The sequence below is a fragment of the Struthio camelus genome, chromosome 12 (assembly GCF_040807025.1).
Source record: "Struthio camelus isolate bStrCam1 chromosome 12, bStrCam1.hap1, whole genome shotgun sequence".
Taxonomy (NCBI): domain Eukaryota; kingdom Metazoa; phylum Chordata; class Aves; order Struthioniformes; family Struthionidae; genus Struthio; species Struthio camelus.
In genome coordinates, this window is record NC_090953.1 from 26,848,129 (window position 1) to 26,870,949 (window position 22,821).

The following is a 22,821-nucleotide window of genomic DNA, read 5'->3' on the forward strand; positions in this document are numbered from 1 at the left end:
CCGTGAAGCTGCACTCATCATGGGCCCACATAAGCACCGGAGAAAGCACGAGGGAAGCAGAGAGAGGACATGGCCAGAAACAGAGCGGCTTTCACCTCTGCAGGGCGCTTTCCTGTCCAGCTGGCTTTTCTGCAGGGCCAAACACCGTGCGCTGGGTGAGCAAGCGAGTGAGCCACGCTTTCAGACAAGCCCTGACTTGCGCATGCACAAAATATGCTCTGCTAGCCTCAAACATCTCCGCAAGCCGACAGGAAACTGCGGGCTTACTGACCTCCTGCTGCCTCAGGATGTGGGTCTGGGTGCCCCCCTGGTTATGCAAGTGGGAGGCCACCGGACCCCTTGACACAGGCACCATGGTGGCAGGTCAGGGGCCAGCTCCGTTAGGCTCTCTGCAGCTGAATTTACAACAGCTGGAGCACTGCAGGCCACTCTGCAGAACCAAGAAATGGAGGGGAACAGCTTCCAAGAAGTGGCTTTTTGTGCGGTATCTGTCACTGTTTTCCTGTACTGTAGACAAAACCAAGGTGGAAAGAGAGGGGCACCTTCAGAGCTTCTTTAAAAGCTTTTCACCATTCAGACCCCGTGCTGCTCCAGCCTCTTAGAGGAGGAGCCTGAGTGTCCGGGAGCAGCAAGCGCCGGCTGATCCCTAAGGGATGGGGAGCCGGGTGCGATAACACGACTGGCTGGGCAAGGACCTTGCCTGCCAGGGTCCCTTCCCACCGCCACCAAGCCAGGCAAACAGGGCAGGCCTGGAGATGCTAGCGAGGCTCAGCAAAGAGTACAGATCACCAGGGAAGTTCACCTGGTGATGAGGCAGGTCCGAGGTCAAGCTGGGAAGTAAATCTGCAGCTCAGGGTCAGGGTCAGAATCGGGTCTGGCAAGGGTGGTGAGGGTCAGACGCAGTCCAGTGATCACCAGGCAGGTCCATGGTGAAAAGGCAGGTCTGAGGTCAGGCTGGGACGTCAGACCGCGGGTCAGTGTCCAGATCAATGGGGTCCATGGCTAGGCAGGGACATGGCCGTGACAGAGCCAGAGACTAGTACTCCCACAACATAGCGCAGCCAGAGGAAAGGCCTAGGGCTGAGCTTAAATGGGGCTCCTGGGCCCACAGGAAGAGGGTGCATGGTGGTGGGGGGGGGAGGTCCGAGCTGAGGCTGGTCAGGGCACTGAAGCCTATCAGTGCCCTCAGGGCTGTGACAGAGGGGGTCCCTCTCTCTGCTCAGCAGTGCCAGGAGCAGGCAGAAAGAGGGCCCAGCATAGCCCCGTGGTCTCATTGAACAGTCTCCCAAGGCCACCCTCCCACTGCTCTCCAAGAACCCAGAAACTCAGCGCAGTGACTCAGAAAAATCCAGCTCTGCCCTTGGAGAATATAGGTGTCTTTCTCTCCCTGGGAATGGAGAGAAAAGTGTGACTTGGAGCTGTGATTTGATTTCAGCACACCTGAGCTCTGTATTCTTGCTCTGGACAAGCCAACATGCTGTCACGGTGCTCCTGAGTCATGGCAAGAGTACGCATGTCTTTCCCACCGGTAGGCGCCACACAGGCAAGTGTGGGACTCCGGATGGTGTAGCCCATAGAAGAGGGGTTTGCTCTGGGGTGCTCCCCAGGAGTTAGCGAACCCCAGGTGCACCATGGCTGTGGGGTTGCTGCACCCTGGGGGCACACCCTCTAACCACCCCATGATTGACAAGACCACATGAAGGAGAAGTGACACCGCAGACCCACACCACAAACATCTAGGGGCTGTGGAGCCATCCCCCACAGAACGACCTGTTACTGGGCGTACCGTTACCAACAATTGCTACCCATGCTGGGTACGAGGGCTGGGCTGGGCACGAGGTTACCTGTTGGTATGCACTCTGCTATTGACTAGAGCCATACAGCTTTTGTATACCTGTGGGCTGGCGTTGTTTCGACTGGGTGTAAAAGAGAGGAAGCCCCATGGGTTTGTTGCGGACTTGGACCCATGGTCCGCTGGCCTGCAGACCCGAGGACCCACCCGTCAGTGGGGATGCCCCTAATGTCAACAGCGTGGTGAGGAGAATCCGGGGAAAACTGTACCGGAGGGGTGGCCCGTGAGGGGCGAGAGCGGTCACCGTACCACCGTGCACCCGTGATTTAACCGTACAGCTCTGATAAGTATATGTACTTTCAGTTCTGTTATATTTCTCGCTATACTACACTGCACTTTTAGCTTTGTTATAACCTCCCATCTCTAATAAATTCTCACCCTTGACAAATGACAATCTCCCCGGTTCAGCGCAGCTAACTCGGGAATCCGAAAGAATCCCAGACACCCCTCTAGTGGCGCGTCACACCCACGCGCTTTGAAGGCTGATGAACTGAGAAGCCAAAGACTTTGCCCGCAATGCCGCCCCATGGCCAGTTCCTGGGGAAGCAAGAGGGCTTCCTTCTGCCTTGGTTGGGGACTGGAGGGCTGCGTAGGGAGGGCTCTACCACAGTAACCCCCGGAGGGAGGCTGTGGCAGTCTGAAGGAGTGTGTGGGGGGGGGGGGGGGGGAAGGGGCTGGGGAGTCAAAGAGAAAGGACAGGACATGAGCCAAGCGCTGAGCAACGACTGAGCTCCAGTTCCTGTGGGGAAGAGGCTCACTTGCTGCCGTGGTGCAGAGGAGGGAGGAGAGTGCAGCGCTCTCTGGGAGCTGGGAATTCGTGGAACGAGACAGACTGGAAGGGATCTCCGGAGGCCTCTAATTCAACTGCCCGCTCAAAGCAGGACTAGTGCCAAAGCTGGAGCCGGTCGCTCAGTGCCTGGCCCTGACACATTTTGAATTTGCTCTCCACGGAAGGAGAGTCCAAACTTCTCTGGGCACCTGCTCCACACGGCTTCAATGCTCACTGAGTTAACGCTGCAGTTAACAACTGGCTGCACCGCTGGTGTTGGCAGCAGGGTTTTGGTTTCTATGACCGTGGGACCCTGTTTGAAGATCTGATGGAGAGAGCTGATGGAGAGAGCTGATGGAGAGAGCTGGGATCCACCTCACCAAGTGGGGCATGCGTGTCTTTGCCAACAGGTTGACCAGCCTGGCAAGGAGGGCTTTAAACTAGGCAAGATGGGGGAAGGGGAGTGTTATAGAGACAGGATAGTCAGTAAAACACTGCTCAAGTCAGGATGCCTCCAGCGGGTGCATGCAGCCAGGGGCACAGCGCGGGACATGGCTATGGAGCATCCTCTTGCACCTCTCCTGAGAAGCCTGCATGCCCCATTTGGCTCTCTGAAATGCCTGTACACCAATGCACGCGGCATGGGGAATCAGCAGGAAGAATTAGAGATCTGTGTGCGGTTGCAGGGCCAGGATCTCGTTGCAGTTACAGAGACGTGGTGCGATAGCTCACGTGACTGGAATGCTGTCATGGATGGCTATGCACTTTTTAGGAAAGATGGCTATGCACTTTTTAGGAAAGACAGGCTAGGAAGGCGAGGTGCTGTGGAGTTACTCTTTATGTGAGGGAGCAACTAGAATGTCTGGAGCTCTGCCTCGGGGTGGATGAAGAGCAAGCTGAGAGCTTATGGGTAAGGATTAAAGGGCAGGCTAACATGGGTGACACTGTTGTGGGGGTTTACTACAGGCCACCTGATCAGGAAGAAGTAGTCAATGGGGCCTTCTACAGACAGCTGGAAGTAGCCTCACGATCAGAGGCCCTGGTTCTCCCGGGAGACTTCAACCACCCTGACATCTGCTGGGAAGAGAGCACAGCTAGGCACAAACAGTCGAGGAGGGTCCTGCAGAGCACTGATGATAACTTCTTGACACAGGTGGTGGAGACGCCAACAAGGAGAGGTGTGCTGCTTGACCTTGTGCTAACAAACAAAGGAGGCCTGGTTGGATCTGTGAAGGCTGGGGGCAGCCTTGGCTGTAGTGGAGTTCAGGCTCCTACGAGGAGGAAGCAGGGCAATAAGTAATATAAGTCAGATCACAACCCTGGACTTCAGGAGAGCTAACTTTGGCCTCTTCAGGGACCTCCTCAGGGGAATCTCATGGGGTAGGGCCCTAGCAGGAAGAGGGGTCCAGGAGAGCCGGTTAATATTCAAGCATCGTTTCCTCCAGGCTCAAGACGGGTGCATCCCTCTTGAGTAGGAAGTCCAGCAAAGTGGGCAGGAGACCTGCATGGATGAGCAAGGAGCTCCTGGCAGAACTCCAACAGAAGAAGGAAGTCTACAGAATGTGGAAAAGGGGACAGGCCACTTGGGAGGAATACAGGGACGTTGTCAGAGTGTGCAGGGATGCGACGAGGAAGGCTAAGGCCCAGTTGGAATGAAATCTGGCAAGGGATGCCAAGGACAACCAGAAGGGCTTCTTCAACTACATCCTGGAGGTCCTCACTGAGCATGTGGAGGACAAGGAGGTGATCAGGAGTAGTCAGCACGGGTTCACCAAAGGGAAATCATGCTTGACCTTCTCTGATGGCCTGACTGGCTGGGTAGATGAGGGCAGAGCATCCCCATGGATGCTGTCTCCCTGCACTTCAGCAAGGCTTCTGACACTGTCTCCCATCACTTTCTCATAGGTAAACTCAGCAAGTGTGGATTGGATGAGTGGACAGTGAGGTGGCCTGAGGACCGGCTGGATGGCCGAGCTCAGAGGGTTGTGGTCAGTGGCACAGAGGCCTGTAGCTCGCACTGTCCCGCAGGGGTCAGTCCTGGGTCCAGTCCTGTTCAACGTATTCATCGATGACCTGGACGAAGGCACAGAGTGCACCCGCAGCAAGTTTGCTGAGGATACTAAACTGTGGGGGAGTGGCTGACACACCAGAAGGCAGTGCTGCCGTTCCGAGGGACCAGGACAGGCTGGAGAGCTGGGCGGAGAGGAACCTCCTGAAGTTCAACAAAGGCAAGGGCAGGGTCCTGCCATCAGGAAGCTGTGGATTTAGCTCCCTGAAGGGAAGGGAGAAACAGCTTTGTGCCCAGGACACCCACACTCTTGTGGGGGGACCTCTCTGTGGTCCACTGCCTGTGAACCACAGCAGTCTCTGCCCCTCGGGGGCACTTTTGGAGGCCTGGATGCTAAGAAAGCAAAGGAGAAGGTGGGAGAAGATGCTGAGAAAGCAAAGGAGAACGCAGGAGGAGCACAGACAAGGGGCTGAGGAGTGGCACAGCCACCAACCAGCCCTGGCCAGAGACCTGGAGCGCAGCACTGCGGGGAGTGCTGGTGCACGTGCCCAAAGTGAGAGGCCCCACCTCTCAGGGGGGCGGGGTGGGGCAAAAGGGCCATAGCAGAGGATGGTTTCGATCCATCGACCTCTGGGTTATGGGCCCAGCACACTTCCGCTGCGCCACTCTGCTCCCCCCAGCAGCTTTGTGGGGAGATGGCAGGGCCCTCCCTGCCACTCCCAGGCACTGACCGTGCCAGCTCTTGGGCTCGGGGGGTTGCCGTTCCTCCTGCCTGGGCCTGGTCCCACGGAGGAAAAAAGTCTCCCCCGGGAAGCCCCAAGGCCGTGGGCCCGGGCTGAAGCCGCCTTGGTTTGCCCTTATGACGCCATCTCCTGCCTGGCACAGACCCAGGGGAAAGCGGGGAGTTTGTGTTTGCCCAACTGAGCTGCCTCTGCAGGGGAGGACAGAAACCCCAGAGCCAGGGGGCAGCCTGCCTGCCTGCATTGTGCTGGGAGCGCTTGCTTCCCAACGAGTGGATGAGTGTCTGATGCTCTCCTAGCCAGGAAAAGGCTCCCCTCCACCTGGAGTCACGTGCCTCTCCTGCACACAGTGCTTTCCTTGTGCAGGCTTGGTGAGCCCTGGGAGCCCCCGGTGGCTTTCTGCCCTGGAGAGGCAGGTTCCACCTCTGCTGGTGACCTGCTGCTGACACACTTCCTCAGAGCCGCTGCCCAGGCCAAGCCTGAAGAGCTGCGCTAGAGTGACCCCTGAGCCCAATGGATGCTCTCTTGCTGCCATCCCAAGGACGTTTTGGGCACCTCCATTTCAGTCCGCAGCAAGGGAAGGAGGAAGCCCCAAACCAAGTCAACCCTGCTGGCCCCTTGCTGCCCCACATGACTGTGTTGTGGCAGGGCACCCTGCCAAGGGGGAAAGCCCCATCACCTGGAAGGACTCAGGGACTGGCTCTGTCTCTTGCAAACTGCCCTGTGCTCACCAAAGACAGCAGCTGCGGTGCTTTAGTGCAAACCAGTGCTGGAGGAAGTAGGAGCAGGGAGGGCAGAGGAAGGCAGGAGTTAAGTGATGTTAGGAAGGAACTGGTGCAGGCTAGAGCAACGATTCCCAGGTGCTTTCCTGGCAGTGCCCTCTTTCCCAGGGCCCTGGACTTCTCTGCCTTGACAAAGCTCTGCTTCAGATGTGCCTTCCAGGCCCACCTGCCGTGCAGGCGTGTCAGGGCTCCTTGGCCTTGCTGGTGAGCTGACTGGCAGCTGTGTCCAACGCGGTGTCCCCACAGCTGTGTTCAACACGGTGTCCAGGCTCTCTGGCCTGGGGCCCAGAGGTGCGCCCCCTCCCCACGGAGCCCATAGTCTTCCTGGGTGGGAAGGAAACCCAGGCCTCCTGCATGTGCAGGAACCAGAGGAGCGCAGAGCTGGGCACTGCTTCCTCTCAGGCTGACGCAAGGGGAAGGAAAAATATCACTGTGGATGCCTGTTCCTGCATAGCAGCAGGGAAATAAGACTGTAAGGAGTATAATTACCCCAGAATGTCTTTGTCCAGGATTTCCCCAGCTCTGCTTCCTCCCCAGGGCTGGGCATCTGGTGGCACCTTCTGTCCAGTCCGCCTCACTCCACAGCAGGCACTGGGAGGTAAGTGAGACACTTCCCCTGGAGTCCCAGGTGTGGTGCCTCTGTTGGGGTGTATTGCAGCCCTCATGTTCCTGCCTGCTGTCCACGTCTGAATGCGCTCGTCTGTGGGTCTGTGCGTGCCCAGCTGTGGTGTGTCCAAAGAGTGCAAAGGAGAACTCCCCCCCCCCCCATCCCCCTAGTGCAGCCTGGCCCTGGAACTCGCAGCAGGCCGGACGAGTTGCACAGGGCACGTGATCACTGCTGCTGAGAGGTTTGGGGCAGGAAGCTGTGGCCGAGTGGGGAAGGCGATGGACGTGAAACGCATGGGGGTTTCCCTGCGCAGGTTCGAATCCTGCCAACTATGGGGCACCTGTCCCCTTTTGGGCTGCCTGGAGCGACCAGGCTCCAGCCCTGGACAAAGCCTCACAGCCACAGTCCCTCCAGCTGAACAGCGTGCCCGGTGAACCCTCCATCCCTCTAGTCACCCTCAGCTTCCCCCCAGAGTCGCCAGGGCGCGTGCAAACCCCCTCTCTCCTTTCCCAGCCACACAGGCTCACACCTTTCCTGACAGAGACATGCTCTCCTCTGGGGACGGATGGATTTTCTTCTCAGGGGCATGTTTTTCCCACGGGGCCAGAGCTGAGATGCACGTGCTTCTGTGATGGGAAGGGAGGCATCCTTTGTGGAAACTTCTGCAAGTTTTTGCAGCATCAGGAGAAGAGGCAGGGGCAGGGCAATGCTGCTTCCTATTCTTTTTCCTTCTGCTGCATCTTTCTCCCCTCTCAGACTCCCGGGATAGTCTTGAAAGCTCAGCGAGGGTCAGAGAGTGCCTGGGACGAGCAGGAGGCAGGCATAGGTCTGCGTGCGTTGGTGGTATAGTGGTGAGCATAGCTGCCTTCCAAGCAGTTGACCCGGGTTCGATTCCTGGCCAACGCACATGCACTTTTCTTCTCCCAGGCGCCTGCAGAGGCCCTTCCACCTCCTGCCAGAAAAAAGCCCAGGTTTCCCCAACAGGTTCATGTTCCCTCGGGGAGCCACTCCCCTTGCTGCATGCACAGGCAGGGTGAGGCACCCCACAGAGCCCAGGAGAGACAGGGGCCCCCTCCTCCTTCAGCAATGCCTGCCTTGGCCAAAGCAGCAGGTCTGTCGCCGAGCACAGCTTCCAGGCTGCTTGCCCTGCCCCCCGAGGCATAGCCCTGCAGAAGGAAGCGCCCCAGAATGAAGGTGCTACCTCCTTTGCTAGAAGCATGACAGGCTTCTGCAAAGGGCTCTGCTGCTCTCCTGAAGGGCCCGCTTCTGACTGCATGGTGCCTCAAGGGCCTGCAGAAAGGCTGTGCATGGGCGTTGCTGGGGAGATGCAGAAAGCCCCTGGCTCAGCCAGGACCATGTGGCTCAGCCCTGCTATAGCGACAGAGCGGCAAGAAGAGGTGTCCAGGCGGTCCCATGGTGTAATGGTGAGCACTCTGGACTCTGAATCCAGCGATCTGAGTTCAAGTCTCAGTGGGACCTCAGGCTTCTGCTTCACTGAGGGCCTGCCTCAGCTGACTGCATTTTACACCCTTGCGTTGCTCTTGGGTAGACTGCTTTACGCACTCCGGTCTTCCTTCCCTCTTCTCGTGCCCCTGGCACTGGGTTTGGGCAGAGGGTCACAGGATCACTGAACAGCTGAGGTGGGAAGGAACTTCTGCAGACTATCTAGTCCAACCCCTCCTCAAAGCAGGGTCAAGAAAAGGAGTCTGTTCAGGGCCCTGTGATGTCAAGTTTTGAAAAATCTCCATGGATGGAGACTCCACAGCTTCTCTGGGCAAGCTGTTCCCATGTTTGACAGCCCCGCACAGTAAAACAGGGGGGGGGTTCTGTGTGTTTAAGTGGAATGTCATGTACTTCATGGCTTGTGCCCACTGCCTCTTGCCCTGTCCCTGGGCACCGCCAAGAAGCGGCTGGCTCTCTCTTCTCTACTCCCTCTTCCCCCTCTTCGTCCACCACCTCAGGTACTTATACACATTGATAAGATTCCCCCCCACCCCCACCCCAACCTTAGCCTTCTCTTCCCCAGGCTAGACAATCCCAGCTCTGTTAGCCTCTCCTGGTATGACAGATGGCGCAAGCCCTTGACCTTCTCTGTGGCCTTTTGCTGTGCTCACTCCAGTGTGGCCTTGTCTCTCTCGTACCGGGAAGCCCAGAAATGGACACAGCACTCCAGATGTGCTCTCACCAGTGCTGAGCAGAGGGGAAGGATCACACCTCCCTCAGCCTGCTGGCAACGCTCTTCCTAACGCAGCCCAGGATGCTGCCAGCCGCCTTTGCTGCAAGGGCACGTTGCTGCCTCAAGTGCTGAAGGCCTTCCGGGACACAACAGCTCTGCTCTGAAATAAGTGCCCGTGAGATACCAAGCTCCTGGGGAGCTGACAGAGCCCCTAACTGCTGGAACCAGAAACATGACGGCACCAGTGGAGTCCCTGCAAGGGCAGCTGGCATGCAGATGCCCAGGGGCTCCTGCAGAGGGAGGAAGGACACTTTGAAGAGCCCTGTTCACTTGCTGCCAGGTGCGGACTGGCCCGAGAGGGAAGGCAGAGGCAACAGCCCTGAGTCCGCAGAAGAGCTCCACCTACTGCAAAGATGGTGTAACTCGAGCAGCAGTCCCTGCTGGGAGATGTGGGTGGTACAGCTTTGGGAAGAGTAATGCATGAACTGGGGGACTGAACAGTGACACGGGATGTGGCTTGGTGTTTGGCTGCATGCTTGTAAGTACGAGGCCTTGGTTTGCTCCTGAGCAGCCCCGGTGCTTCTTGCCTCCAGTGCCTCCTGTAAGTAACCACCTGTCTTAGCAAAAAGAGACAAGGCCCGGACTGTCGGCTCGGCAGGCTGGAGAAACGGGCAGACAGGAGCCGCAGGAAGTTCAGCAAGGCAAAGTGCAACGCCCTGCACCCGGCGAGGAATAACCCCAGGCACCCGGGGAGGAATAACCCCAGGCGCCAGTACATGGTGGGGGCCGACCTGCTGGAAAGCAGCTTTGCAGAAAAGACCTGGGGGTCCTGGCACCCTACAAGCTGACCACAAGCCAGCAACGTGCCTTTGTGGCAAAGGCGGCCCACGGTAGGCTGGGCTGCGTGAGGAAGAGTGTTGCCACCAGGTCAAGGGAAGTGGTGCTTTCCCCTCTACTCAGCGCTCCAGAGGCCACATCTGGAGCGCGGTCTCCAGTTCTGGGCTCCGCAGTGGAAGAAAGAGAGGGCCCTACCGGCACGAGTCCAGCAAAGAGGCACAAGGATGATTAGGGGCCTGGAGAACCTCTCATATGAGGAGAGGCTGAGAGAGTCGGGACTGTTGAGCCCGGAGAAGAGAAGGCTCACGGGGCATCTTACCAGTGCGTATAACTATCCAACGGGAGGGTCGAACGAAGACAGACCAAGGGAGTGGTGCCCCTCTTCTCGGTGGTGCCCACTGACAGGGCAAGAGTCATCGCACACAAACTGAACACGGGAAATTCAGCTTGAACGTGAGAAAATGCTTCTTTAGCGTGAGGCTGGCTGAACATTGGAACAGGTGGCCCAGAGAGGTTGTGGATTCTCCATCCTTGGTTTTCCCTCCTCAGGTTCTGGCAGAGAGAGGTAAGCTCAGGACAGGGGGGAATGCTTTCCTGTGCAGAGCGGGTGGCTAACGGAGGCTGGCGGAGAAAGAAACACCACCACGAGTCTCCAGCTATGCTGCACAACATCTTTAATGAGCAGGAAGGAAAAAAGGAAAAAAAGCAGCACAGAGACCAAGACACATGTTTCCTGGGTTGAGTGAGGCACAGAGAATTGCCCGTTTCCCCAGGACAAGCGGCATGCAAAGCGTTTGCCTTTTCCCATTCCAGCTCTACCTTGTGGCAATCACATCCTACCTACAGCAATTCCTAACCCCCAAACCGTCCTGCCGTCAGCAGGAGACTCAGCAGAGCGGACGAGCACGAGCTCTTTCTCGAGGAGCTCAGAGTGCAGCAGAGCCAGAGGCAGCATGGCGAGGCCTGGCTCTGTGAGGTGGAGCTGGGAACTCAGTGCGCTCAGGCCTCCAGCCCTTTCAAGACCCCCACCAGATCAGCCTTTCTTTTCTTTCCTCATCTTTCTCTGTGCCCTCCAAATCCAGTTCTAGCTGCATGTCCCCGAGGGGCCTGCGGCTGGTTTTCTTAAAATGCACAACAAGCGTTACATCTCACCTTAAGGCTGGATTTGAGGGCCTGGCAGCAAAGATTTGCCTAACCCACTGCTTATTGCCCCAGGTCCGGGCACTAAGGACAAGGACAAGGCTGGGCGTGCAGACGTGAGCATGGGGAGTCCAGCAGTGGTGTGCATGATGCAGGGGGTGTAGCTCAGTGGGAGAGCATTTGACTGCAGATCAAGAGGTCCCTGGTTCAACTCCAGGTGCCCCCTCCACTGCTGCTTTTCTTCCTGGAGATTCTCCTGTGCCTTGGCGGCCTGCTTCCCCATCCCTCAGTGGGAAGGCTGTGGGGGACAGACACCTGTTCAAAGAGAAAGCCAGGAGCAAAGGCATTTCTCCAAAGGCCCTTTCCTGCACTCAGTCCTTTCCCCAGGGCAGGCAGTGAGGTGGCATTGTTGCGCGAACAGGAAACTTTCGCACAGCAGCTCCATCTCCTGTGAATAACCACACACACATATACACGCACCCACCCCGCTGCCATCCCTCCCACCATCCCCCGCGAGGACAGCATTATATCTCAAACCTTGACTATGACTTGTACAGTAAATACATGAAATACAGGGTGTCCACTTAAGAGAGCAACAGCACAAAGAATGAGGTAGTCATAGTTAAATTTAGCTTGGAAGGCAGCTTACAGGTCTGTAGTCCAACCTCCAGTTCCGGGCAGGGCTGACTGCAGAGTTACTTGAGGCTGCCTGTGGCCTTGTCCAGTTGAGGTCTGAAAACCCCAGTGAGGGAGAATCACAGAATCACAGAATGGTTTAGGTTGGAAGGGACCTCTGGAGATCATCTAGTCCAACCTCCCTGCTCAAGCAGGGTCCTCTAGAGCATATTGCCCAGGATCACATCCGGACGGGTTTTGAATATCTCCAGCGAAGGAGACTCCACTGCCTCGCTGGGCAACCTCTTCCAGTGCTCTGTCACCCTCCCAGTGAAGAAGTTTTTTTCTCAGATTCAGATGGAACTTCCTGTGGTTCAGTTTCTGCCCGTTGCCTCTTGTCCTGCTGCTGGGCACCACGGAGAAGAGGCTGGCCTCATCCTCTTGACACCCCCCTTCAGATACTTATACACGTTGATCAGATCACCTCTCAGTCTTCTCTTCTCCAGACTGAACAGGCCCAGCTCTCGCAGTCTTTCTTCCTAGGAGAGGTGCTCCAGTCCCCTCACCATCTTTGTAGCCCTCCGCTGGACTCTCTCCAGTAGCGCCATGTCTCTCTTGTACTGGGGAGCCCAGAATTGGGCACAGTACTCCAGGTGAGGCCTCCCCAGGGCTGAGGAGAGGGGCAGGATCACCTCCCTCCACCTGCTGGCAACACTCTGCCTCATGCACCCCAGGATACCATTGGCCTTCTTGGCCACAAGCCCACGTTGCTGGCTCATGCTTAACTTGTTTAACCTGAGGACTGGAAGAACCACTCCCAGGTCCTTCTCGGCAGAGCTACTTTCCAGCAGGTCAACCCCCAGCCTGTACTGCTGCATGGGATTATTTCTCCCGAGGTGCAGGACCTTGCACTTGCCTTTGCTGAACTTCAGGAGGTTCCTCTCCGCCCAGCTCTCCAGCCTGCCCTGGTCCCTCGGAATGGCAGCACTGCCTTCTGGTGTGTCAGCCACTCCCCCCAGTTTAGTATCCTCAGCAAACTTGCTGCGGGTGCACTCTGTCCCTTCCTCCAGGTCATTGAGGAATATATTGAACAAGACTGGACCCAGGACTGACCCCCTAGCCAGTGGGGCACCACTAGCTACACGCCTCCAACTTGACTCTGCGCCATTCACCACAACCCTCCGAGCTCGGCCATCCAGCCAGTTCTCAATCCACCTCACCGTCCACTCCTCTAGCCCACACTTGCTGAGTTTACCTACGAGGATGTGATGGGAGACAGTGTCAAAAGCCTTGCTGAAGTCCAGGTAGACAGCATCCACTGCTCTCCCCTCATCTACCCAGCCGGTCATCCCATCCTAGAAGGCTATCAGATTGGTCAAGCATGATTTCCCTTTGGTGAATCCATGCTGACTACTCCTGATCACCTTCTTGTCCTCCAGATGCTTAGTGAGGACCTCCAGGAGGAGCTGTTCCATCACCTTTCCTGGGATGGAGGGGAGGCTGACAGGCCTGTAGTTCCCTGGCTCCTCCTTCTTGCCCTTTTGGAAGGCTGGGGTGACATTGGCTTTCTTCCAGTCCTCAGGCACCTCTCCTGATCTCCAGGACCTCTCCAAGATGATGGAGAGTGGCCTAGCCATAACATCCGCCAGCTCTCTCAGCACTCGCGGATGCATCCCGTCAGGACCCACGGATTTATGGAGGTCAAGTTTGGACAAAAGATCTCTAACCTGATCCTCCTCCTCCACCAAGGGGGAGTCTTCCTTTCTCCAGCCTTCCTCTCTTGTCCCCAGGGTCTGGAATTCCTGAGGGCTGGCCTTAGCAGTGAAGACTGAAGCAAAGGCAGCATTCAGTAACTCTGCCTTCTCTATTTCCTTTGTTACCAGGGCACCCGCCCCATTCAGCAGCGGGCCCACCTTGGCCCTAGTCTTCCTCTTGCTAGTGATGTATTTGAAGAAGCCCTTCTTGTTGTCCTTGGCATCCCTTGCCAGATTTCATTCCAACTGGGCCTTAGCCTTCCTCGTCGCATCCCTGCACACTCTGACAGCGTCCCTGTATTCCTCCCAAGTGGCCTGTCCCCTTTTCCACATTCTGTAGACTTCCTTCTTCTGTTGGAGTTCTGCCAGGAGCTCCTTGCTCATCCATGCAGGTCTCCTGCCCGCTTTGCTCGACTCGAATCTGCCTGTTCCAGGAGGAAACCACACCCACCATGCTTTTTTTCCCCTCTTCTGATATCAAATCAGAATTTCCCTTGTTGCAGCTTGTTCCCATTGTCTCCTGTCCTTTCCTTGTGCACCTGTAAGAAGGAGGCGGCCTCTGTCTTCCCGAGGGTTCAGCCAGTAGATCTGGCCCGAGGAACTCCCCTTGCTCTTTCACCACACCTGCAGTGAGCCCAGAGGCCCTGTTGCTCTTTGGGGACTGCAGGGGCACAAATCCCACCAAGCCCCGAGCCAGTTTAGGGAGCTGATCTGACCTGACCCTAGGGGCTCTCCTTGCCTCCTTCACCACAAGCCATGGGCTTCTCTGAGGGGCACAGACTGGAGAGCACAGCATGCAGAGAAGGATGTCCAGGAGGAAAGTCCTGGCCCGAGGCTCTCCACTGCCAGCCGGGGAAAGGAAAAGAGGCAGCGACAAGCTTGTCAGGAGTGGGATTCGAACCCACGCCTCCCACGGAGACTGCGACCTGAACGCAGCGCCTTAGACCGCTCGGCCACCCTGACCCCTCTGCCAACCTTGGCTCAGCTCCTGCCCTGAAGGCTGTCCCCTCTGCAGCGTGTCTCTGGCTGTCTCTCCCCAGGAAACAGGGGGTTTGGTTCCTGATGTTTCCCGCCCCGCAGCCTTCCTGCTGGCCCCAGTTCTGCCCCTGCTCTCCTCTTCCTGCCCGCCTCCAAAGCCAGCCTGGCTGGGGGCTGGGGAAGGGCAAGCTGGGCAGAACCTGGTGGGTCAGGAAGCACCACCTCCCCAGCTCCGCTGCCAGCAGGACGGCGTCCTGCGGTGGGCTCAGACCACCAGCCTTGGGGTGCCCTCTCTGCTGGTGCCACAGAGCTGCCCATGCGGGGCCTCTCAGGGCCACCTTTTCCTGCCTCAGAAATGTCCCAGCCCCCTGGATGCTCTGGGTGGGCGGGGGCAGTGTGTTAGGGCTGGGAGTGTAGATTAGGCACCATGGACAGCCCCCCCGCCTGGCTCTGGGTTTTCCTGTGTGGCCATCCCCTCCCCACACAGCTTGGGGTGCAAATGGAGCCTGTGGGCACATCTCCCTTCTTGCACTGTAAAGGAACACTGCCAAGGCCCCCTCCCCACCTCCTGCCCCCGCCCACCCATGCGCGCGCGCACACACACACGCACACGCTTGCAGAGACTGTACAGGCAAGCTTGGCTCAACGAGAGCGATTATCACTAGCGACTCCTGAAACGGTGAGCCCTGCTATTACGGGATAAGGCCATGCTACGGCTGTGCCAGTCCCACAAGTAGCTGCTGCTGAAAGGGATGGCCACATGCCCCTCTGTCCCAATCCCACCTTGTCCCTCACGCTGGCTCTGACACTCTCCTGACAGGGAGCTGGTGTAGAGGGTGATGCTGGTTGGGAACCATTGATTTACGTGGGGAGTTACTTTCTCCCGGTGCAGCTCCGTGAAGCTGCACTCATCATGGGCCCACATAAGCACCGGAGAAAGCACGAGGGAAGCAGAGAGAGGACATGGCCAGAAACAGAGCGGCTTTCGCCTCTGCAGGGCGCTTTCCTGTCCAGCTGGCTTTTCTGCAGGGCCAAACACCGTGCGCTGGGTGAGCAAGCGAGTGAGCCACGCTTTCAGACAAGCCCTGACTTGCGCATGCACAAAATATGCTCTGCTAGCCTCAAACATCTCCGCAAGCCGACAGGAAACTGCGGGCTTACTGACCTCCTGCTGCCTCAGGATGTGGGTCTGGGTGCCCCCCTGGTTATGCAAGTGGGAGGCCACCGGACCCCTTGACACAGGCACCATGGTGGCAGGTCAGGGGCCAGCTCCGTTAGGCTCTCTGCAGCTGAATTTACAACAGCTGGAGCACTGCAGGCCACTCTGCAGAACCAAGAAATGGAGGGGAACAGCTTCCAAGAAGTGGCTTTTTGTGCGGTATCTGTCACTGTTTTCCTGTACTGTAGACAAAACCAAGGTGGAAAGAGAGGGGCACCTTCAGAGCTTCTTTAAAAGCTTTTCACCATTCAGACCCCGTGCTGCTCCAGCCTCTTAGAGGAGGAGCCTGAGTGTCCGGGAGCAGCAAGCGCCGGCTGATCCCTAAGGGATGGGGAGCCGGGTGCGATAACACGACTGGCTGGGCAAGGACCTTGCCTGCCAGGGTCCCTTCCCACCGCCACCAAGCCAGGCAAACAGGGCAGGCCTGGAGATGCTAGCGAGGCTCAGCAAAGAGTACAGATCACCAGGGAAGTTCACCTGGTGATGAGGCAGGTCCGAGGTCAAGCTGGGAAGTAAATCTGCAGCTCAGGGTCAGGGTCAGAATCGGGTCTGGCAAGGGTGGTGAGGGTCAGACGCAGTCCAGTGATCACCAGGCAGGTCCATGGTGAAAAGGCAGGTCTGAGGTCAGGCTGGGACGTCAGACCGCGGGTCAGTGTCCAGATCAATGGGGTCCATGGCTAGGCAGGGACATGGCCGTGACAGAGCCAGAGACTAGTACTCCCACAACATAGCGCAGCCAGAGGAAAGGCCTAGGGCTGAGCTTAAATGGGGCTCCTGGGCCCACAGGAAGAGGGTGCATGGTGGTGGGGGGGGGAGGTCCGAGCTGAGGCTGGTCAGGGCACTGAAGCCTATCAGTGCCCTCAGGGCTGTGACAGAGGGGGTCCCTCTCTCTGCTCAGCAGTGCCAGGAGCAGGCAGAAAGAGGGCCCAGCATAGCCCCGTGGTCTCATTGAACAGTCTCCCAAGGCCACCCTCCCACTGCTCTCCAAGAACCCAGAAACTCAGCGCAGTGACTCAGAAAAATCCAGCTCTGCCCTTGGAGAATATAGGTGTCTTTCTCTCCCTGGGAATGGAGAGAAAAGTGTGACTTGGAGCTGTGATTTGATTTCAGCACACCTGAGCTCTGTATTCTTGCTCTGGACAAGCCAACATGCTGTCACGGTGCTCCTGAGTCATGGCAAGAGTACGCATGTCTTTCCCACTGGCAGGCGCCACACAGGCAAGTGTGGGACTCCGGATGGTGTAGCCCATAGAAGAGGGGTTTGCTCTGGGGTGCTCCCCAGGAGTTAGCGAACCCCAGGTGCACCATGGCTGTGGGGTTGCTGCACCCTGGGGGCACACCCTCTAACCACCCCATGATTGACAAGACCACATAAAGGAGAAGTGACACCGCAGACCCACACCACAAACATCTAGGGGCTGTGGAGCCATCCCCCACAGAACGACCTGTTACTGGGCGTACCGTTACCAACAATTGCTACCCATGCTGGGTACGAGGGCTGGGCTGGGCACGAGGTTACCTGTTGGTATGCACTCTGCTATTGACTAGAGCCATACAGCTTTTGTATACCTGTGGGCTGGCGTTGTTTCGACTGGGTGTAAAAGAGAGGAAGCCCCATGGGTTTGTTGCGGACTTGGACCCATGGTCCGCTGGCCTGCAGACCCGAGGACCCACCCGTCAGTGGGGATGCCCCTAATGTCAACAGCGTGGTGAGGAGAATCCGGGGAAAACTGTACCGGAGGGGTGGCCCGTGAGGGGCGAGAGCGGTCACCGTACCACCGTGCACCCGTGATTTAACCGTACAGCTCTGATAAGTATATGTACTTTCAGTTCTGTTATATTTCTCGCTATACTACACTGCACTTTTAGCTTTGTTATAACCTCCCATCTCTAATAAATTCTCACCCTTGACAAATGACAATCTCCCCGGTTCAGCGCAGCTAACTCGGGAATCCGAAAGAATCCCAGACACCCCTCTAGTGGTGCGTCACACCCACGCGCTTTGAAGGCTGATGAACTGAGAAGCCAAAGACTTTGCCCGCAATGCCGCCCCATGGCCAGTTCCTGGGGAAGCAAGAGGGCTTCCTTCTGCCTTGGTTGGGGACTGGAGGGCTGCGTAGGGAGGGCTCTACCACAGTAACCCCCGGAGGGAGGCTGTGGCAGTCTGAAGGAGTGTGTGGGGGGGGGGGGGGGGGAAGGGGCTGGGGAGTCAAAGAGAAAGGACAGGACATGAGCCAAGCGCTGAGCAACGACTGAGCTCCAGTTCCTGTGGGGAAGAGGCTCACTTGCTGCCGTGGTGCAGAGGAGGGAGGAGAGTGCAGCGCTCTCTGGGAGCTGGGAATTCGTGGAACGAGACAGACTGGAAGGGATCTCCGGAGGCCTCTAATTCAACTGCCCGCTCAAAGCAGGACTAGTGCCAAAGCTGGAGCCGGTCGCTCAGTGCCTGGCCCTGACACATTTTGAATTTGCTCTCCACGGAAGGAGAGTCCAAACTTCTCTGGGCACCTGCTCCACACAGCTTCAATGCTCACTGAGTTAACGCTGCAGTTAACAACTGGCTGCACCGCTGGTGTTGGCAGCAGGGTTTTGGTTTCTATGACCGTGGGACCCTGTTTGAAGATCTGATGGAGAGAGCTGATGGAGAGAGCTGATGGAGAGAGCTGGGATCCACCTCACCAAGTGGGGCATGCGTGTCTTTGCCAACAGGTTGACCAGCCTGGCAAGGAGGGCTTTAAACTAGGCAAGATGGGGGAAGGGGAGTGTTATAGAGACAGGATAGTCAGTAAAACACTGCTCAAGTCAGGATGCCTCCAGCGGGTGCATGCAGCCAGGGGCACAGCGCGGGACATGGCTATGGAGCATCCTCTTGCACCTCTCCTGAGAAGCCTGCATGCCCCATTTGGCTCTCTGAAATGCCTGTACACCAATGCACGCGGCATGGGGAATCAGCAGGAAGAATTAGAGATCTGTGTGCGGTTGCAGGGCCAGGATCTCGTTGCAGTTACAGAGACGTGGTGCGATAGCACACGTGACTGGAATGCTGTCATGGATGGCTATGCACTTTTTAGGAAAGATGGCTATGCACTTTTTAGGAAAGACAGGCTAGGAAGGCGAGGTGCTGTGGAGTTACTCTTTATGTGAGGGAGCAACTAGAATGTCTGGAGCTCTGCCTCGGGGTGGATGAAGAGCAAGCTGAGAGCTTATGGGTAAGGATTAAAGGGCAGGCTAACATGGGTGACACTGTTGTGGGGGTTTACTACAGGCCACCTGATCAGGAAGAAGTAGTCAATGGGGCCTTCTACAGACAGCTGGAAGTAGCCTCACGATCAGAGGCCCTGGTTCTCCCGGGAGACTTCAACCACCCTGACATCTGCTGGGAAGAGAGCACAGCTAGGCACAAACAGTCGAGGAGGGTCCTGCAGAGCACTGATGATAACTTCTTGACACAGGTGGTGGAGACGCCAACAAGGAGAGGTGTGCTGCTTGACCTTGTGCTAACAAACAAAGGAGGCCTGGTTGGATCTGTGAAGGCTGGGGGCAGCCTTGGCTGTAGTGGAGTTCAGGCTCCTACGAGGAGGAAGCAGGGCAATAAGTAATATAAGTCAGATCACAACCCTGGACTTCAGGAGAGCTAACTTTGGCCTCTTCAGGGACCTCCTCAGGGGAATCTCATGGGGTAGGGCCCTAGCAGGAAGAGGGGTCCAGGAGAGCCGGTTAATATTCAAGCATCGTTTCCTCCAGGCTCAAGACGGGTGCATCCCTCTTGAGTAGGAAGTCCAGCAAAGTGGGCAGGAGACCTGCATGGATGAGCAAGGAGCTCCTGGCAGAACTCCAACAGAAGAAGGAAGTCTACAGAATGTGGAAAAGGGGACAGGCCACTTGGGAGGAATACAGGGACGTTGTCAGAGTGTGCAGGGATGCGACGAGGAAGGCTAAGGCCCAGTTGGAATGAAATCTGGCAAGGGATGCCAAGGACAACCAGAAGGGCTTCTTCAACTACATCCTGGAGGTCCTCACTGAGCATGTGGAGGACAAGGAGGTGATCAGGAGTAGTCAGCACGGGTTCACCAAAGGGAAATCATGCTTGACCTTCTCTGATGGCCTGACTGGCTGGGTAGATGAGGGCAGAGCAGTGGATGCTGTCTCCCTGCACTTCAGCAAGGCTTCTGACACTGTCTCCCATCACTTTCTCATAGGTAAACTCAGCAAGTGTGGATTGAATGAGTGGACAGTGAGGTGGCCTGAGGACCGGCTGGATGGCCGAGCTCAGAGGGTTGTGGTCAGTGGCACAGAGGCCTGTAGCTCGCACTGTCCCGCAGGGGTCAGTCCTGGGTCCAGTCCTGTTCAACGTATTCATCGATGACCTGGACGAAGGCACAGAGTGCACCCGCAGCAAGTTTGCTGAGGATACTAAACTGTGGGGGAGTGGCTGACACACCAGAAGGCAGTGCTGCCGTTCCGAGGGACCAGGACAGGCTGGAGAGCTGGGCGGAGAGGAACCTCCTGAAGTTCAACAAAGGCAAGGGCAGGGTCCTGCCATCAGGAAGCTGTGGATTTAGCTCCCTGAAGGGAAGGGAGAAACAGCTTTGTGCCCAGGACACCCACACTCTTGTGGGGGGACCTCTCTGTGGTCCACTGCCTGTGAACCACAGCAGTCTCTGCCCCTCGGGGGCACTTTTGGAGGCCTGGATGCTAAGAAAGCAAAGGAGAAGGTGGGAGAAGATGCTGAGAAAGCAAAGGAGAACGCAGGAGGAGCACAGACAAGGGGCTGAGGAGTGGCACAGCCACCAACCAGCCCTGGCCAGAGACCTGGAGCGCAGCACTGCGGGGAGTGCTGGTGCACGTGCCCAAAGTGAGAGGCCCCACCTCTCAGGGGGGCGGGGTGGGGCAAAAGGGCCATAGCAGAGGATGGTTTCGATCCATCGACCTCTGGGTTATGGGCCCAGCACACTTCCGCTGCGCCACTCTGCTCCCCCCAGCAGCTTTGTGGGGAGATGGCAGGGCCCTCCCTGCCACTCCCAGGCACTGACCGTGCCAGCTCTTGGGCTCGGGGGGTTGCCGTTCCTCCTGCCTGGGCCTGGTCCCACGGAGGAAAAAAGTCTCCCCCGGGAAGCCCCAAGGCCGTGGGCCCGGGCTGAAGCCGCCTTGGTTTGCCCTTATGACGCCATCTCCTGCCTGGCACAGACCCAGGGGAAAGCGGGGAGTTTGTGTTTGCCCAACTGAGCTGCCTCTGCAGGGGAGGACAGAAACCCCAGAGCCAGGGGGCAGCCTGCCTGCCTGCATTGTGCTGGGAGCGCTTGCTTCCCAACGAGTGGATGAGTGTCTGATGCTCTCCTAGCCAGGAAAAGGCTCCCCTCCACCTGGAGTCACGTGCCTCTCCTGCACACAGTGCTTTCCTTGTGCAGGCTTGGTGAGCCCTGGGAGCCCCCGGTGGCTTTCTGCCCTGGAGAGGCAGGTTCCACCTCTGCTGGTGACCTGCTGCTGACACACTTCCTCAGAGCCGCTGCCCAGGCCAAGCCTGAAGAGCTGCGCTAGAGTGACCCCTGAGCCCAATGGATGCTCTCTTGCTGCCATCCCAAGGACGTTTTGGGCACCTCCATTTCAGTCCGCAGCAAGGGAAGGAGGAAGCCCCAAACCAAGTCAACCCTGCTGGCCCCTTGCTGCCCCACATGACTGAGTTGTGGCAGGGCACCCTGCCAAGGGGGAAAGCCCCATCACCTGGAAGGACTCAGGGACTGGCTCTGTCTCTTGCAAACTGCCCTGTGCTCACCAAAGACAGCAGCTGCGGTGCTTTAGTGCAAACCAGTGCTGGAGGAAGTAGGAGCAGGGAGGGCAGAGGAAGGCAGGAGTTAAGTGATGTTAGGAAGGAACTGGTGCAGGCTAGAGCAACGATTCCCAGGCGCTTTCCTGGCAGTGCCCTCTTTCCCAGGGCCCTGGACTTCTCTGCCTTGACAAAGCTCTGCTTCAGATGTGCCTTCCAGGCCCACCTGCCGTGCAGGCGTGTCAGGGCTCCTTGGCCTTGCTGGTGAGCTGACTGGCAGCTGTGTCCAACGCGGTGTCCCCACAGCTGTGTTCAACACGGTGTCCAGGCTCTCTGGCCTGGGGCCCAGAGGTGCGCCCCCTCCCCACGGAGCCCATAGTCTTCCTGGGTGGGAAGGAAACCCAGGCCTCCTGCATGTGCAGGAACCAGAGGAGCGCAGAGCTGGGCACTGCTTCCTCTCAGGCTGACGCAAGGGGAAGGAAAAATATCACTGTGGATGCCTGTTCCTGCATAGCAGCAGGGAAATAAGACTGTAAGGAGTATAATTACCCCAGAATGTCTTTGTCCAGGATTTCCCCAGCTCTGCTTCCTCCCCAGGGCTGGGCATCTGGTGGCACCTTCTGTCCAGTCCGCCTCACTCCACAGCAGGCACTGGGAGGTAAGTGAGACACTTCCCCTGGAGTCCCAGGTGTGGTGCCTCTGTTGGGGTGTATTGCAGCCCTCATGTTCCTGCCTGCTGTCCACGTCTGAATGCGCTCGTCTGTGGGTCTGTGCGTGCCCAGCTGTGGTGTGTCCAAAGAGTGCAAAGGAGAACTCCCCCCTCCCCCATCCCCCTAGTGCAGCCTGGCCCTGGAACTCGCAGCAGGCCGGACGAGTTGCACAGGGCACGTGATCACTGCTGCTGAGAGGTTTGGGGCAGGAAGCTGTGGCCGAGTGGGGAAGGCGATGGACGTGAAACGCATGGGGGTTTCCCTGCGCAGGTTCGAATCCTGCCAACTATGGGGCACCTGTCCCCTTTTGGGCTGCCTGGAGCGACCAGGCTCCAGCCCTGGACAAAGCCTCACAGCCACAGTCCCTCCAGCTGAACAGCGTGCCCGGTGAACCCTCCATCCCTCTAGTCACCCTCAGCTTCCCCCCAGAGTCGCCAGGGCGCGTGCAAACCCCCTCTCTCCTTTCCCAGCCACACAGGCTCACACCTTTCCTGACAGAGACATGCTCTCCTCTGGGGACGGATGGATTTTCTTCTCAGGGGCATGTTTTTCCCACGGGGCCAGAGCTGAGATGCACGTGCTTCTGTGATGGGAAGGGAGGCGTCCTTTGTGGAAACTTCTGCAAGTTTTTGCAGCATCAGGAGAAGAGGCAGGGGCAGGGCAATGCTGCTTCCTATTCTTTTTCCTTCTGCTGCATCTTTCTCCCCTCTCAGACTCCCGGGATAGTCTTGAAAGCTCAGCGAGGGTCAGAGAGTGCCTGGGACGAGCAGGAGGCAGGCATAGGTCTGCATGCGTTGGTGGTATAGTGGTGAGCATAGCTGCCTTCCAAGCAGTTGACCCGGGTTCGATTCCCGGACAACGCACATGCACTTT

At 57.5% G+C, this 22,821-nt stretch overlaps 5 non-coding genes across 5 annotated transcripts; 4 read left to right on the forward strand and 1 right to left on the reverse strand.

Moving 5' to 3' along the window:
• The first annotated feature begins 7,592 nt into the window (after positions 1-7,592).
• On the forward strand, positions 7,593-7,664 carry TRNAG-UCC (transfer RNA glycine (anticodon UCC)). The gene has a single exon. It is a non-coding gene; the product is annotated as a tRNA-Gly (tRNA).
• Positions 7,665-8,165: 501 nt separating this feature from the next.
• On the forward strand, positions 8,166-8,237 carry TRNAQ-CUG (transfer RNA glutamine (anticodon CUG)). The gene has a single exon. It is a non-coding gene; the product is annotated as a tRNA-Gln (tRNA).
• A 2,828-nt stretch (positions 8,238-11,065) lies between these two features.
• Positions 11,066-11,137, forward strand: TRNAC-GCA (transfer RNA cysteine (anticodon GCA)). Its single transcript has one exon. It is a non-coding gene; the product is annotated as a tRNA-Cys (tRNA).
• Positions 11,138-14,160: 3,023 nt separating this feature from the next.
• On the reverse strand, positions 14,161-14,243 carry TRNAL-CAG (transfer RNA leucine (anticodon CAG)). The gene has a single exon. It is a non-coding gene; the product is annotated as a tRNA-Leu (tRNA).
• Positions 14,244-22,739: 8,496 nt separating this feature from the next.
• Positions 22,740-22,811, forward strand: TRNAG-UCC (transfer RNA glycine (anticodon UCC)). The gene has a single exon. It is a non-coding gene; the product is annotated as a tRNA-Gly (tRNA).
• The last annotated feature ends 10 nt before the right edge of the window (positions 22,812-22,821 follow it).